The 11750-nt window shown below is 39.1% G+C and overlaps 1 protein-coding gene across 2 annotated transcripts in view; it reads right to left on the bottom strand.

The window, feature by feature from the left end:
* Positions 1–11539, bottom strand: part of galr2b (galanin receptor 2b) — a 120007-nt gene extending 108468 nt beyond the window's left edge. Inside the window, exon 1 of one of the 2 annotated variants that reach the window (XM_039775749.1) lies at positions 10791–11539. The gene's annotated coding sequence lies outside the window, so the exon portion shown is untranslated. Of the gene's footprint in view, positions 1–10631 lie in introns of both variants that reach the window. The other variant, XM_039775747.1, reaches the window with a different exon arrangement.
* Positions 11540–11750: the final 211 nt, after the last annotated feature.

The raw sequence follows: 11750 nt of genomic DNA on the forward strand, positions 1-11750 counted from the left end.
CATCAAGATTTATCCTGTCACCCGGATAAAAGACAAATAGCTCATAACTTTCTTTCAAAAGTAACTACATGACCCAACCTTTTTGCTCAATTGAAAAATAACAGATATGCTGAATTATTTGCAGTCTCATCTACTGGAATGTTTTGTTAATCGTGGTCTCATTTGAAAATGTTATTTTTAAAAAATAATGTTATTTAAGACAAGATGAATTAACTGCATCAATTTATTATATTTTGAGTATTTAATTACTTGCCGAAAGCAATGAGGAAACTGACTAAGTTAAGTGGCCATTCATGCCGCACTTTCTAAAATATCCTCATATCAAAATAGAGACTTTATTTCTCTCAGCTTTATTAAAGCTTCCTCTGAACATTTACACAGGCTGTCATACACCTCTGGGATCTAATCAGTTTTGAAGGAAAAATACTGTTTTATTAACAATATATTTGCTTTCCACTTTAGTCTTCCAGTAATATTTCTGTGAGAAATATTCTTGAATAGAAACACAAATGGTTGCTATTTTTTAGTATGTAGCCATTGTTTTTTGTCTGTGGATGGCTCTGCTGTCATTATGGTAAATAACTTCTGCTTGGGTCCCAGTTTGGTACCAACATGCTTATTTGGATCCTTAGATCAAATAATGAAGATAATGAAAATGAAATCTCGTTTGTGGTGCCTTTTCATTACACCAAACCATTAACATTTTGCAATTCATAATTCACTCTTAATTGTATATTAATTATATATAGAATACATTCCCCTCTCAGATTGCATATGATTCTTTCAAACTGGAATTTGGCAAATTGGTTTTTAATAAGCCAATGAATTATCTGATTTCTGCTCTGTTTAATATAATATTGTTGTTATGTGATTCCATTATTCTATTAAAATATAACTGTTATACCTTGTGATTTGCCTTTGCTGACTTTAAGTGTGCCTCCCCATGATATTCACTGGCTCTATCTGGCCACCCCACTAAAAATCTCCTGAAGGTGTCTCTGACCATAAATCTTCACTATCCACAAGTTCTGTTACCCTTATTTGCTTATCTTCTATTACAAAAGTGTAAACAATTTCATGTTATAAGAGGTCCGCTCCCACCTGTTTGTGGTCATGCACAGCTTAAAAAAAAAGTTGTGAGAGACCTACCGAACAGCAATGAAATGTGAGATTGAGCAATAGCAGGACTTTGATGCCCTTAGATGTCTGGGGCTACACGTGCACTACACTGAATGGATCAACAAGTGTCCACCCAGTGCCATGAGGTATGCGGAAGCGGTTGAATCCCATTTGTGATCAGGACCTGGGCTGGTAATTGATCCCCAAGAATGAGCAATTACCAGTAAGCCCAGGCCGGAAACTTCTTTCTGCACTTTGTATGCATTGCCAATCGCTATTGCCCATTGGATGGTTCAGTGAAGTCCTTGGATCAGCCTAACTATCATTGATTGTGACCTATGGCGGAATGACTAGAAAACAAGTAAACTTGATTACCCCCCAAGTTGGAACCTAACCCCATTTTTCCCACAAGATCTGTCACTACCTAATCTGTCCTGCCCATCTCACTTGTGGCATACATGTACACACACAAGGAGAACTTTCATTCATGCGTACACTTAATCATCTTTAAAGACACTGCCTGACCTGCAACTCTCATTTTTTTACATTCATTCATATTGTATTGTGCATTTTCCCTTTGTCTGATTTGCACCCCATTTTTCACACATGCATACACTAAATTACACTGCCTAATTTGTACTGAGCATGAGATACGTTTACAACATGAGTCATCAACGTGGTTAAAAAAGAAGTTCTGGTAAAAGACCTAAGAAAACCATGCATTTGCAATGATAAGCAGTGAAGTTTGTAGCTCAGAGTATAATGCGCTTAATCCAACAGTGAACATGTAACATACAATGAATCTATGCAGAACAACGCTCTATTAATATAATAATCTTATTATGGTAAACTAATCTCTGCCTCAAATTGAAATACTGCAAGTTGTGTAATCGCATGCGCAGTTCAGATCAGGCTGTGCTGTAAAATGCACTATAGGTTATGCGCATGCAGGGTGCAAAATTTGGTGGGTACTGATTAGGGCGTGAATGTGCCACTAATTATTCACACATGCATGAAACAGATTGGGCAGTGCCCTAAAGTGTGAGTTAGAGTACACTTACAGTACACAAGTATGGAAGTTCTGTGCATTTGTGGTGCAAATCAGGAAGATAGCACAGATCAGGTAGTGAGAGGATCAAATACTTCAGTATCTGTGTTTCTTTAGGAACTTAATGAGAAATGAACATAACTTTAATTTTAAATGACAAAAGTCAAAGTGTGATCAAGGTTAAGTTGAGCATGCAGTGCTAAAAGGCCAATAAATACAGAAAGGAAAATGCAGAAAGAATAAAAATGAAAGGAAACATGCAAGGGTTTTATAAAAGCAGCACCGATAAGAGAGATATGTTTAAACAATGTGGGCTATGGCCGGACATTCATCCTGGCCAATACACCCAGGCCACCAGAGGGAGCCATCCCTGCAACATGGAGATGCCCCGAGTTCCAGCAGGGCATCATGGACATTGGAGTTTTCCTGTACAGCTCTGCTGGATAACGTCAGGACCACTAGGGGCTGCTGCAGGGAGGCTCGGAGACTTCTATTTTACCTCTAACCCAGAAGTACATCCTAGTCACAGCGACAGAAGAAATGACGTACTTTCGGGATGAAAAGAAGAGTTTTGATCCGACCAAGAAATAAGCACTTCCGGGTCAAGGACTATATAAAGGACTGTGAGAGATCCCAGAGACAAGCTGAGTCGGGTGGCAGAGGGACAACACGTCTGGGAGTGGAGGATTGTGTATTTGATTATTGTGGAGTGTAGGGTGCTTTGTGCACATTATTACTATAATAAAGTCAACTTTTGGACTTTTATCTGGTGTCCGCCTTCTGGTCCGAGGGTTCAAGGGGACAACAGCGCCCCCTATCTGTCACAACAATTAACTAATTTAAACAAAGGCTGTTTTTGGATGATGGTGAACAGAGAGTGTGATGCAAACATGAAGTTTCCCAGGGCCTGTTGGCTGAAGGGGAGTGAAGGAGTGAGGTGTGGAAAGCAAAGATGTGGCCCCCTTGGTGTACATATAGAAAAATGTGGACTAGTTCTACATCAAAACTGCCAGCGCAATGAGTTATATTGAAACTCTGAGTAAGACACTTAAACAACTAGAACCCAAGATGAACAAAGGACACGGTCATACATATATACATTAATCCTCAAACCAGTTCAGAGACAGTATAATAGAGAAGTGTAAACAGAAATTACATTCAGGTGGCACAGTGCTTAAGCCTGCAGACTCATATAGCCAGCCTTCTGGGCACTTCTTCAAAATAAAAGAAATGGGAGTTCAAACTAAAAATTTAGGAGTGCAGGGTGTAGTGTACAGAAGATAATAATAATAATAATAATAATAATAATAATAATAATAATAATAATAATAATAATAATAATAATAATAATAATAATAATAAGTAGAAAAAGAAGAAGAAGACATTTTATTTATATAGCGCTTAATGAAAGGTGTTATTAACAGGTGATGATTTGGTGATGGGTGAAAAATTGATTCAAACTCAGGAAGCAGAGGATTATAGTGCGAGGAACCTTATCAGATTTGGGTGATGTTAAGAGTGGTATCACTGAAGGGTCAGTGTTAGGGCTGCTCCAATTTTTGTTATCTATAAATGAATCAGATAAGAACATAAATAAGAATTCTGCTTGTCAAATTTGCAGATGATACCAAGATAGGTGGATCATCAGATAATCTGGAATATGTTGAATCATTACAGAGGGACTTGGACAGCATATTGGCTTAGGCAGATTTATGGAAAATTAAATTTAATGTACATAAATGTAAATATTACACATACAGAGTAAAAAGTTTACATTTGAACACACAATGGGAGGTCTGAAAATTGAAAGTGCCTCTCATGAGAAAGACCTAGGAGTGACAGAGGACTTGTCACTTGTCAATTTACAGGCAGTGTTCAGAAGCCATTGAGAAGGCTAAGAGAATATTAGTTTAAATAGCACCTTTGTGTAAAGTACAAATCAGTGAGAAGTACTGTGTGCAGTTTTGCTCTCCATATTATAAAAAAAGGCATAACAGCTCTAGGAAAAGTCCAGAGAAGACCAACTGGGCTGATTCCAAGAATACAGGGTATGAGTTATGAGGTAGGATTGAAGGAGTTGAACCTTTTCAGTTTAAACAAAAGGAGATTAAGGTGACCTGATTAAAATGTTTAAAATTATGAAAGGAATTAGTACAGTGGCTCAAGACAGTTACTTTAGAATGAGTCAAAGAAGAACACGGGGACACAGTTAGAAACTTGTTAAGAGGAAATTTTGGACAAACATTCAGATTTGTTTCTTTACACAGAGAACTATAAGCACATGGAATAAGTTACCAAGTGGTGTGGTGGACAGTAGAACTGTGGGGACATTCAAATCTCAACTTGTAGCTGTTTTGGAGGAATTAGGTGGGTAGGAATAGTGAGCTTTGTTGGGCTGAATGGTCTGTTGTTGTCAAGAGTTGTTCTAATTTTCTAAATCCCACACTTGGTTGTTGGCTGTGTGCAGTTTGCATGTTCTTTTCATTTCTGTGTTCTTGTCTCATCTGTGTGGGCTGCCTTCTGCCTACTCTAGCTTTCTTTCCAAATCCCAAAAGTCTTGTGTGTTAGGTTGAATGACACTTTTAAGTGGGTTGTTTCTGAGTGTGTGAGTCCTATGATGGACTGGCACTCTGCCCATCACTGTTTCCTGCCTTACAGTTATGGTTACGTATTAGCACCCAAAAGTCCTTAGAAAAAAAAACCTCAACTGTTTTGGAAATATCTGCTGTGGCAGAATTAGAGCTCATCAATCCATGGAATTAAAGGGTAGGTTTAATTAACAACATAAATCGGTTTCTAGTTAAGAAACTGGTTGCAGTGAAATTGATTGGTTTGAGGCCCGACTTAACAGGTCATCTTTTGGCTCACTTCACAACTCATTTTTGATTGACTGCCATTTAAAGAAGAAATTCAGCAATTTAGAGCAGTGAGTCTTAAAAAAACAAAGCATAAAATGAAGAGAAGTCACTTAACAGTAGAAATTAGGCACTGATCAAGAAAGTGGCCAGAAGGAATATCTGCAGCCACTGTGGTCCACTAGGGTCAAAGTTAGACACTCCTGATTTTAAATTTCCTCACTGATCACTGATCCATTTCACAGACATACTAATTCAATTACAAAGTCGTGTCAAAATATAAAGCTAAGAGTCCATGGCACACAGGTGGTCATTCATACCAAGCAAATGTAAAGTTGCCATTCATCAGAATCTGCATACCATTGGGATGTGGAAGAAAAAACAATAATGAAAAAAATTGATATGGGCATGGGGGAAAATTGCAAACTACACACTGACAATGAACTAGCTGGCAATATAACCCAGGTCCCTGCAGCTGTGAGGCAGCAGCTCTGAGCCACCATGCTGTGTGAACAATTGACTTGCAATGTTATCAATATATGAATTTACCTGCGTAACTATAATTTAGTTTTGGTGCATTTAGTCAGGGCGGCACAGTGGCGCAGTGGTAGCGCTGCTGCCTCGCAGTTAGGAGACCCGGGTCCTCCCTGCGTGGAGTTTGCATGTTCTCCCCGTGTCTGCGTGGGTTTCCTCCCATAATCCAAAGACATGCAGGTTAGGTGGATTGGCGATTCTAAATTGGCCCGTGGGTGTGTTTGTATGTGTCCTGTGGTGGGTTGGCACCCTGCCCAGGATTGGTTCCTGCCTTGTGCCCTGTGTTGGCTGGGATTGGCTCCCGTGACCCTGTGTTCGGATTCAGCGGGTTAGAAAATGGATGGATGGATGCATTTAGTCAACCACAGGTGTCACTGTTACAGAATATTCATTCATTGGTTACTTATTTCTTTAAACCTATGACTCCCTCTTGGTGTCATGGAGCTCCAGATTTTGCCCTGAGTTAAAGCAGTATAAGGAGCAGTCAATAATCAACAATATAAAGTAAATTTCAATCAACACATGAGCTCCTGTAAAGCAGAAAAACACTACTGAGGGTTAATGAAATCCTGTTTAATCATACAGAGTGCAACAACAGAATAGCAGCTGTTTACCACATTGGGACAAAAAAGAAGTAGTTTTTAAAAATTATTTGTGTGTTTTTCCTTCTGCTTATTATACACTTTAAACAGAGGGTAAGATTGTATTTACCTACTATGCTCTGAAGCACCTTGGATTTAAATTATGTTGTATTCATCTCTTTGTATCATGATGCTTTCCTTTGTATTCCTATTTCTCTTTTTAAAGTGTCTTGAGATAGTGCTGGCAGTAGACGGTTCTATAAAATAAGCCTTGATTGATTAGAGGTGTAAAAGTGTTATCTAACAGGTATAGTGTGGCCCCCTAGTGGTAAAGATATTGGACAGCAAGCCATTTACGGTAAATTCCAATTGAGCTCAGTGCTTAGCATTTCACTCACTACATCAAGCTGAGCAAGACATTTGAGCCGCTGCTGCTGCAATCACATAAATATGGAAGCAACTGTAATTTATGGTGTAACACTGTGCGGGGTAATGTGCATTAAGCAAAGGTACTATATAAAATAAATGACCTATCTATATAGGTACTGTATCTGTTATCAGAAGTCGAGGTACATTTGTGTAATATTAAATTGTTACAGATAGAAACAGGTATCTGTCCACCTATCTCATGTAGTGCCTTTAACATATACATAACTATATATTATATAACACCTTTCATATTTATCTATCTATTAAATAATGCCTTTCATATATTTCTATTATTACTAATTATTTTGGCTGATGCCTTTACTCAAGGTGATTTTTGAGATACAATTGGTTACATTTCTTTTCATTTTTCCAATTAGAGCACATGCAGGTAAAGTGACTTGCTCGTGGTCACTCAGTGTCAGTGGTGGGAGTTGAACCGACAACTTCAGGACCTGAAGTGCAAATCGTTAACCTCTTTGTGACACTGCCTGCCAGTGTCTAATACAGTGCCTTTCATACTTACTATATGTGTCTGTTGCATAGCACCTTTATATCTGTCTAATAGGTGACTTTCTATTATGTCTATCTAATATAGTGCTTTTCATATCTCTCTGCCTAATATAGTGCCTTTCATATCTATGTCTGTTATATAGTGCTTTTCCTATCTATAAATCTGTTATATTGTGTCTTTATACCTAGCTTACATCTATGCCTGTTATATAATGCATTTCATATCTATACATATGTTATAAAGTGTCTTTATACACAGCTTATATCTAGGTCTGTTATATAGTGCCTTTTACACCTATACATCTGGTAGCGCTGCTGCCTCGCAGTAAGAGACCAGGGTTCGCTTCCTGGGTCCTCCCTGAATGGAGTTTGCATGTTCTTCCCGTGTCTGTGTGGGTTTCCTCCCACAGTCCAAAGACATGTAGGTTAGGTGCATTGGTGTTTCTAAATTGTCCCTAGTGTGTGCTTGGTGTGTGGGTGTGTGCCCTGTGGTGGTCTGGCGCTCTGCCCGGGGTTTGTTCCTGCCTTGTGCCCTGTGTTGGCTAGGATTGGCTCCAGCAGACCCCCATGATCCTGTGTTAGGATATAGCGGGTTGGAGAATGACTGACTGACATCTGTTATATAGTGTCTTTATAACTAGCTTATATCTATGTCTGTTATATAGTGCCTTTCACATCTATACATCTATCATGCAGTGCCTTTATACCTACAGTAGCTCCTATCTCTGTCTGGTATATAGTGCCTTTACCTATTTATTCATATATTGTATACTTATATATTCATCTAACCTTTATGTAATACAATGTCCTTAGCAAAAACCATCCTGTCCAAAGCATACAAGAATATAATTTATAGATTCTGAAAAAGTAATGCCATTTCAAAATTTGAAAGTTTTCTAGTTTGAGTCTATCCAGGCAATCGCCAGACATGAATACAGCGCTTGTCCTGTTCAGGATGCACTCATGAGCACACACACACACACACACACACACACACACACACACACACACTCTCTCTCTCTCTCTCTCTTTATCACTCTTTTGCAAACCATCTTAACTGCAGGTGTTCAGTTCACTTGAGATCCGCTTGAAGATGAAGCACATTTTCCAGCTCAGAACATTAGCACTGTGAGGCAACTGTCGGTCACCTATAAACTTTCATTAATACAGAATGTGTTCATTTTCCTCTGATCAGAACTGCCCCATTCTATAAATCATGAAATATACTTTTCATATGCAACCTGGTTACTTGGTTATTTATAGTTAACAAATTAAATGTGATGGCTGTAATAAGATACTAACTTCCTGTATGCTTAAGCTGGACAGTCATGAAATGAAGTGTCTTCCTCAATGCTCATTTTTAGCTATGTGTGTTTGTAAACATTACAAGAAGTATTTCACTCACAATGATACAATATAATCTGACCATTTCTATCTGCTGTGCTACAAATTTAAAGTTTAAATTGCAACCTCAGTCCATTAGTGTTTGAACCCATCTTTCTTATATAGAGAGGATGACAATGAAAACCAAAACTCTGTGTGTGGGCTGCCTTCCTTTATTGCTTTGCACAAACACTGGCCTAATTATTTTATAATGACAAGACTCTAGCTCCTGGATAGAAATTTACTTTAATCAATTCAGCGGTTATTTAATATGTTAGATCTGCAGCAGGGGTCACTAGGAGCAGGGCCCTTAGCTAAATAAATGTTTGTGTCAGCAATTTTTGAACAAAGCGGGGGGTGTCTGTTTAGAATCCGGGCCCTTCATTTTTCAGAATTTGTTATAACAAGCATTCATTCATCCATTCACTCATTCGTTAAGTGTTACCCATAGCTGATTCATCCAATTCAGAGTTGATCCCTGCATCTCTGATCAGATGAAAGGCAGAAGCCAGCTCTGCACTCTTAAAAATATCAGGTCTGTAACGGCACTTTACTGGGTTGTGTAGCTCCCTAGTGGAAACTTTTCTTGACTTTCGTTGGTGCTTGTAGCATATAAAACTGGTTATTTGGGCTTTGACAAGATTCCTAATGTGTGAACAAAACAAATATTTAATGTTGTGTAGGCTTCCTATGGATATCAACAGATCAAGAAAACCTGAACTTAGCCTGAATTATTGAATGCAACAAGAGTCCTTTTAAAATCAGGAACCCATTGGGATTTCACAAATCTGTTATCATCTGTTGATGGTTAGTTATGGTGCCTGTTATGTATTTAAATAAATAAAGGCTGTTTCTGAAACATTCATATAGATGGTTCTTTTGGGAACTAAAACTGGTTCCCCTTTGGCATCACTCTAAAGAACCACTTTAGCACCTTTGTTTTTAAGAGTGTGGATGGGATGTAAGTCACACACACTCTCTCACACACAGGGCCAGTTTAGACTCTACATGCTGAATATTTAACTTTTAGAAACATCTTTCCATTTTCAAACTGGTTTAATCCAATAAACTTACATAATAGCATGATTTTAATATTCAGCCTGAAAAAAGTGTATTTTAAATCCATTATCATATCGTTGAAGGATGCAGCCATATCAGCATACAAACAGAAATTAATAAACACGGGATATTGCTACATAATTCTCACAACTGCTTCAGAAATCCCTCATACAATTTACAGGCTAAGCTTTCCAATTATTCATGCCTATGCATCAATTATCTTATAAAGTTTAGATAACCTTTATAAGGTTATGAAAGCTGCAAACTGATGTTGAACCCAGAAAATGAAGGGCAACGCGTAATTGCAATTAAACATGACATTCTGCGTGTTGACAGCAAACAAGTCATTTTTGACGGTGCGTTTTTCTGGCATAAAATCATTACCCTTTAACCCATTCCTCATCCTGTCACTTTGCCTTGTCTTTTCATTCTGACGCTCCCCCAAAGCCCCACACTTCTCGTTCCCGAACAATTAAACATAGCCGTGCCCATCATATCCAAATCTCAAATCCGAACAACCGGAGATTATTCCCAGTCGCCAGCATAATCACATTAGCCAAGCACTACACCGCGAATGGGATAGGCGCACCAGAAGTGATTAAACACCGGACGGAATGGCAACTGCGAGGAATAAGAGATGCCTGATTAGCATGTGTGCGCAGTCAGAACATAAAAGACAGCTGCAGACAAATAAAAGTGCACAGTTATACGGAGGAACAATGGAATGCGTGCCTACTTAGCTGTAATCCGAAGTAGCTGAAGTTGTCATAATCACAGCCACATGCAGACTAAAGATGAGTTTGCCTTTAGTATATTTATGTATACATTATTATGTGTACTATAATCACACTGCATGCGTATACATTCAAATATATACACAAACACAAGCCTGTCAAATACTCGAACGTATGAGTGTATTCTGTATACAGTACACGTATATGCAAACTAAATGCCTATAAACACACATTATATAATCACATACCTCCAGACACACAAGCACACATTTTAATACTGGATAGAGAATCCAGTGGGTAGTGGTTAAAACCAGATATACCGCTTACAGTGTTTGTATTCAGCATGCCAGACAGCCAACCTAAGGACGCACAGCCCTACCTCTCCGTAGTCAGGTTCCAACGCTAAATCGCCACTAAAGTACTCGCCACAATCTCTCGCTGTTCAGGTTTTGCTTGTGCTTCTTAACCCGGTGGTCGCGAACACATCCCTCCACTTCTGAGCACTCTCCCCGTGGTACTGTCTTTTGCACATACACACCTTCAGGAGTGTAAGGCTCCTCCTACAATTGTCTCTCGTCTAAAAGTAGACACCGATGTGAGATTTTGCAGAAGATCCACGGAAGACTGTTACACGGTTAACTAAACAGCTTTCACAGATCTGGAAACAGCGGCGGGTTTTTATCGAGCAGGAGTCGAAGAATAAATGCTTGCTGAGGGTGGAGGGTACTTAGGGGATTTTTTAAACCCCTCCTTTCTTTTTGTTCACACTTTCGTCCTCAATACTCTGTGAATGTATTCATATTCCTCTTTTGTATTCTTTCTTCAGTTCCAGCTCGGATGAGTTTTCACCAGTGCGGATGACTGAGTCTGCCTGACTTGGTTAACTCACTGGGATTTATTTATTTATTTCTTCGTCGGCACATTTCAGTATTCTTATGCCTGCATGAAACCGTCGCGGCAGCCCGTTGAAAAATTACGGGTGACATTGAAAAATTTTTAACGGTTTAAGTGTCGTTCTGAGATTATTAAATCGTGAGTGCGAACGATGTGCATCCCGTGTGTAGGATGCAAACACTGCCTAGCCATCGGGACGGCGAGTTGGCATGGAACCTGGGCGAGCGGGCGAGTTAATAAAGACGGATTTGCGGCGGCCACCCAACCACTCTGCTTTAGCTGTGCTCAAAAACAAGACCAGGTACATCGATGGCAGTATTTTGGTAACCTAAATATATGTAAACAGGTTCCCACTGCATTGGCGGAATTCACAATGGGAACCCAAGATATCAACACGGGTGCCCGCTCTGTACAGAAAACGGAAAGCAAGTGTTTTATAGGAGGTCGAACCAAAATAAATCTCAATCTGCTCCACGGACTAATCGGTGTGCACAAAGGCACCTTTTCATCGTTCCACTCAAGCAGTGCTTTATCATATCTATTTAACGATTCCTGAAACTCTGAGTGATTTGAATGATGAGGTGGAGCCATTCCTGGGTACATT

This window comes from Polypterus senegalus, chromosome 13, assembly GCF_016835505.1.
Source record: "Polypterus senegalus isolate Bchr_013 chromosome 13, ASM1683550v1, whole genome shotgun sequence".
NCBI classification, from domain to species: domain Eukaryota; kingdom Metazoa; phylum Chordata; class Cladistia; order Polypteriformes; family Polypteridae; genus Polypterus; species Polypterus senegalus.